We start from the raw sequence: 6,331 nt of genomic DNA, 5'->3' as shown, positions 1-6,331 counted from the left end.
TGGGTTGCCATTCTGTTCTCCAGGGGATCTTCCCAACCCAGGGACTGAACCTAGCTCTCCTGCATTGCAGGCAGATTCTTTACCCTCTAAACTACCAGGAAAGCCCCTTTACTGGCTAAAGCAAGCCACATGGCAAGGAAACACACACACACACACACACACACACACACACACACACTCCTATTTCAAAGAAAGACAGAAAATAATTGGTGAGCGTAATCTCCACAATGTATCTGTGAAAGTCTTAGTTGCTCAGTTGTGTCCTACTCTTTGTGATCCCATGGACTGTAGCCCACCACACTCCTCTGTCTATGGACTTTTCGAGCAAGGATACTGCAGAGGGTGGCCATTCCCTTCTCCAGGGGATCTTCCCAACCCAGGAATCGAACCCAAGTCTCCCACATTGTGGGCAGATTCTTTATCTTCTGAGCCACAAGGGAAACCCTTACCATCAGAGTAGATTAATTTATATCTATATCAAATAACTTATATCTGGTTTGACAGAGGCAGAATCGTAGAAAGGTTGAAAGCAGTCTCTGGAGTCAGACTCCTAGGAGGTCAAATATGGCTTTACCATAGTTGAGAACCCTCAATTTTCTCATCTGTAAAACAGGATGAATGATAGTGCCTGCCTGTAATGAAAAAATCCAAGTAAATGGTTTAGCATAGTGCCCAGCAAGTGTTCTTACAACGGGAGGGATTGTTTTCCTCTAGTCATTCATCCAACAGATATTTATTATCTGTTTTGTGCCAGACGCTAGGCCTGGCACTGAGGGTGCGGGAGGTTTTTCCACTTTAATGAAGGAGGAGAGTGAGAAGGGCAGATGGCCTGATGGGCAGATGAGGGACCAGAAGGAAAACAGGGCAAAAAATGCCTATCTGGGATGAGAAACCAAAATGTTTACAGAATGAAGAAGATACACGAAGAGAGAAGGAATCAAGATGCCATAGTATTTCACAGCCTCAAAAGCGTGGGGGATGGATATTAGTGTGTGATGGGAACAGAGATTCTGTTAGGGATGATGAAAATTTTCCAGAGATGGACAGTGATGCTGGTGGCCCAGGATTGTGAGTGTATTTAATGCTCCTGAGCTGTACTCTTAAAAATGGTCACAGTGCAGAACTTTCTTGGGTGTCCAGTGACCAAGACCCTGCAGTACTAAGGCAGGGTTCCATCCCTGGTTAGGGAACTGGAGCCCAGTGCTGCGACCAAGACCTGCACGGTCAAATAAGGATTTAACAAAACGGTCAGAATGGTACATTTTACGTCACAGATATGTCACCACACTAAGAAAAAGAATTTTTTTAAACCACAGGGAGAGGCGGTTGACCTTGAGCAAGTAGATGCAATCTGAAATGGACATAAAGCAAAAAAAGAATGGAATGATATGTATTCCTTGAGGTGGACGGAAAGGAATTGGAGGAGTTTAGATATTTATGTTTTGTTTTATTTTTACTTAGACAAGAAGGGAGATAACTGGGTGATCACAGAGAAGACTGTGACAATCCACAGCTTGCAACGGCTCCAGAAGACTGGGGGTGTGGATGGTTGTTCTAGGAGAGTCAGAGAGCAGGTCAGCTTCCTGCAAGGATGTAGTGCACGGGTGTCTGGTCCAACTGATGTACAAGGCTTGTCTCCACCCTTGTACACGACAGCCCTCTCGGCCTCTGAGTCTGCTCACCTCACTTCTGGTGGACGAGGGGTCTCTTAGGGGAGAGGGTGGAGGTGAAAATCTAGTAGGGATTAGAGTCTAAATGAGGGCGTAAGGCAGAAGTTGCAGAGTTCAATTCAGTTCAGTTGCTCCATTGTGTCCGACTCTTTGCAACCCCATGAATTGTAGCACGCCAGGCCTTCCTGCATTGTAGGCAGATTCTTTACCGACTGAGATACCAGTGGGTAGGTTGGCTGTTCTGTTCTGAAGAGACTGAAAGATCTAACCTGACTCCCGTGGAATATTATCTGGGCCTGCTGACCATGGTACCTGCTGTTCCCTTCCCAGTGTGCCTGTGACAGGGCCTCGACCACAGCATCTTGCGGGTTGGCCAGAGTGGAGGAGAGGGAAGAAGAGTAATCAGGAGAAAAAGAAGCAGCTGGGCAGCCAGCCGAGCAGGCCATGTATGGATAGAAAGATGAGCCAATGGGAAAACGGAAGAGACATTCTGTAGCATCTTCTTCATGACACCTGTTTTTCTCTTCAGCAAGTAGTGACACTGTTTTGGTTTTTTTCGTTGTTTGTTGTTTTCTTGAAATGGCCTGACCATCCATGCTTTTTTAGACACCTGGGGCATGAATGTTGCCTTTCACATGGTCATTTCATTTCCTTTTGTAGTTTCTGTAGCCCAGAAACAAAAGTGAAGAAAACTCATGGTAAGCTATCCTCAGCGTCCGACAAAGGAGGCAAGGATCCCGAGTGCAGGTGAAAGTTTAATTGATGTGGTCCCAGGGGGGTGGCTCCACAAGTGGAACAATGAAGCTGTCATCACACCTTAGAGTCGATGGTGTTGTTTAGCTCCGGTGTATCTTCTACTTCCAGAAAGGGACTCAGGGAGATTAGGGCGGGGCTGAGGCTCAAAGGTCACACTGAGGCTGCGCAGTGATGGGGCTGCGGGATAATAGAGGGAAGAGCGTGTGAGTTTCAGGTCTGCAGTCGGGGCAGCTTCAGGTGATGCTGAGGTGCCGGGTGGGTGCTGAAGGTGGGTTTAAGTGAGGATCACTAGAGGTGATAGGGGATAGGGGCTTGCAAGGGTCATCAAAACACATGGCTACTGGGGCAGCGCTGGGGAAGTGGGCAGCGAGGACCATGAGGTGGCGGTGGGGAAGGCATCGAGAATCCGCAGGGTAGGAAGAGCCCTGAGCCACGTGGAGAGGGAGGCACCGACTTTGAAAGAGATGAACCTCAGAAGAGAGTAGCTATGCTGTGCTCAGTCGCGTCCAACTCTTTGTGACCCTATGGACTGTAAGATGCCAGGCTCCTCTGTCCATGCGATTCTCCAGGCAAGAATACTGGATTGGGTTGCCATTTTCCTACTCTAGGGGATCTTCCTGACCCAGGGATCAAACCCACATCTTTTGCGTTGCCTGTATTGGCAGGGGTCAAGAGGTGACTGTGGATTATTTGTCTTGTGGAACTCCGTGAAATGGGAACACAGAATTCCATTAGGGTTAGGAGAATGGAATACAACTCTAAGAGAAGAAGCTTCACACTGTTCCAGAGGTTGTTGACAGAGGGATGAAGTTTCCCAAGGGAAAGGTGCTGGGTGATGATGGTAAAAACAAACAAACAAATGGGTTAACACAACGGAGAACAGACAGGAGGTGGCAGGCAATTAGCCTCTGTCTTGAAGGCATCTGACTATGGACAGATTCCAGGTTGGTTAATTCACAGTTCTAATTCTTTCATTCAAGAACCCGGGTTCTACCCCTTCGTTTCCTCTTGCTATGTTTTGCCCTGGGCTCATGGCAAGAGGAAATTTGTGTTAAAGTGCCCCAGATCCTCCAGGGATTTGGGGAAGCCACACCCATCAGAGAAATGCTGGTGTCCCTCCTTCATTGTTTGTGTCTTCACAAAGCATTTACTAGAAGACTTTATTTATTTTTAACTTTTTATTGGAGTAGATGCTTTACAATGTTGTGTTAATTTCAGTTGTACAGCAAAGGGAATCAGCTATTTGTATACATGTGTCCCCTCTTTTTTAGATTTCCTTCCCGCTGGAGTCACCACAGAGCTCTGAGTAGAGCTCCCTATGCTGTACAGGAGGTTCTCATTACTTACCTATTTTATACGTGGTAGTGAATGGCAGGGAGAATGGGGTCACCACCATCGAGGTGTAAAGCAGCTTCCTGTGAATCGACTGTGTGGTATATGAAAAGATGGGCATTCTGTTAACAAAGAGGAATCATTGAGTAGGCAACACAGGGCATTAAAAAAGACCCACACAGATGGGCATGTCCCAACACTTTATATTTAAAACGGATAACCAAAAAGGACCTACTCTATAGCACAGGAACTCTCCTCAATATTAGGTAACCACCTAAATGGGAAGCTTTCGAACTGTGGTGTTGGAGAAGATTCTTGAGAGTCCCTTGGACTGCAAGAGGATCCAACAAGTCTATCCTAAAGGAAATCAGTCGTGAATATTCATTGGAAGGACTGATGCTGAAGCTGAAACTCTAATACTTTGGCCACCTGATTCGAAGAACTGACTCATTGGAAAAGACCCTGATGCTGGGAAAGATTGAAGGTGAGAGGAGAAGGGGACAACAGAGGATGAGATGGCTGGATGGCATCACCAACTCGATGGACATGAGTTTGAGTAAGCTCCAGGAGTTGGTGATGGATAGGAAGGCCTGGTGTGCTGCAGTCCATGGGGTCACAAAAAATTGGACATGACTGAGTGACTGAACTCACTAAATGGGAAAAGAATTTGAAATAGAACAGACACGTGTATATGTATAACTGAATCACTTTGCTGTGCATCTGAAACTAACACAGCATTCTTAATCCACTCTACGCCAACATAAAACAAAAATTAAAAAAAAATTAACCCCTGCACATATTATTCAAAATGGATTGCGTTTATATTTATGTTACTAACTCTAAAAATAAAATCTCACTGTAGACGTCTCCACACTGGGCTGCACTCCCCTGGCTTCATCAACATCCCCCTTGTGAAACTCTCTGCTCATCTTCCTGTTGCAAAATTACCAGCTACTTCTGAGTCTATATCTTCCTTGACTCTCCTGTCTCCAGTTGCATGGTGATACTCCCTGTCTTCGCTCTTGGCTCCTGATCCATCACGCCATCTGCTTGTCCTTCTCCCTCTCGACACCAGAGGGTCTCAACCAGGGGTGATTTTGGTCCCCAGGGGATATGTCACAATGCCTGGAGAAATCTCTGGTTGTCACAGCTGAGGGGACATCCAGTGGGAGAGGCCAGGAACGCTGCTCAATATCATACAAATGCCCAGGGCAGCCCCCACAGCAAATAATGATCTGACCGCAGACGTTAGCTGACCTGAATTTGAGGAACACTAAGCTGCTTCTACTTAGGGCTTTCCTGATGGCTCAGTGGTAAAGAAGCTGCCTGCTTCTGTGGGTTTGATCCCTGGGTGGGAAAGATCCCCTCAAGAAGGAAATGGCAACCCACTCCAGTATTCTTGCCTGGAGAATCCCATGGACAGAGGAGCCTGGAGGGCTACAGTCCATGGGTCGCAAAAATGCCGGGCAGGATTTAGCACCTCAGTAGCAACAAGCTTCCTCTAAGATGAGTTACTTAGGGGTCAGTCTTCAACATATTCGTCCTCTAATTCTACCGTCTCTCTTGGATTATCTCATCTTTTCCCAGTTTTAAATAACACTTATACACCAACAAACCTCAATTTCATATTTTCAGATCCGATCTCTTTTCTTTTTTTCATGGCTGCAACTTTTTATTTTGCTAAGTTTTTTTTTTTTCCCCCAACAACCTGGTTTTAAACTTGGCCACATCTACAAAGACTGTGTTTCTGAATAAGGTGACATTCCCAGATAACAGGGTTTATGACTCTAAGATGTGAATTTTGAGGTGACACAGTTCAACCCATGACAGCCCCTTTGACCATTCAGGACTTCAGTGTGTGGACTTCCTCACCAGCGAAGCAACTTTTCACCACGAATCATCGAACGACTGACATTCATCCTTCAGAAAGATGACAAATGCCTCCTTGCCATGAACACTGAAGGTGGCATTTTATTAATCCACAAAGGTTACATCCTTGAGTGCCAAGGTTCCTTTAAATAAAAGCTCACAGAAATTGCACATGTCTTTGCAGCAAGGTCCAAACACATCGATGCTAAATATACTCATGTGAATTTCTTTGCTGCTTCTTTACTGCAATTCAGTTAGGTTATACAAATTATTTTGCACTGATCAGGAAAAGCTCTCTCTCTTTCTCCATATATATGTGTGTGTGTGTGCTCAGTTGCTGTGTCCAACTCTTTGTGACCCCATGGACTGTAGCCCGCCAGGCTCTTCTGTCCATGGAGATTCTCCAGGCAAGAATACTGGAGTGGTTGCCATGCCCTCCTCCAGGGGATCTTCCCAACCCAGGGATCTAACCCAATTCTCTCGCATTGCAGGTGGGTTCTTTACTGTCTGAGCCACCAGGGAAGCCCAAGAATACTGGAGTGGGTAGCATATCCCTTCTCCAGGGGATCTTCCCGACCCAGAAATCGAACCAAGGTCTCCTGCATTGCAGGCAGATTCTTTACCAGCTGAGCTACCAGGGAAGCCCTGCTCCCATATATATATATATATATACCTATACAACATTATATGTATCACATAGGAAA

The 6,331-nt window shown here is 46.0% G+C and overlaps 1 long non-coding RNA gene across 1 annotated transcript; it reads right to left on the bottom strand.

The window, feature by feature from the left end:
• Positions 1-1,426: 1,426 nt before the first annotated feature.
• On the bottom strand, positions 1,427-4,827 carry LOC133258591 (uncharacterized). Its single transcript, XR_009740089.1, has 2 exons — positions 3,774-4,827; positions 1,427-2,603 (listed from the first exon to the last, which is right to left on the bottom strand). It is a non-coding gene; the product is annotated as an uncharacterized LOC133258591 (long non-coding RNA).
• Positions 4,828-6,331: the final 1,504 nt, after the last annotated feature.

The sequence above is a fragment of the Bos javanicus genome, chromosome 12, assembly GCF_032452875.1.
Source record: "Bos javanicus breed banteng chromosome 12, ARS-OSU_banteng_1.0, whole genome shotgun sequence".
Lineage (NCBI taxonomy): Eukaryota > Metazoa > Chordata > Mammalia > Artiodactyla > Bovidae > Bos > Bos javanicus.
Note: the sequence above shows the minus strand (reverse complement) of the source record. Positions and strands in the feature narration are given on the sequence as shown.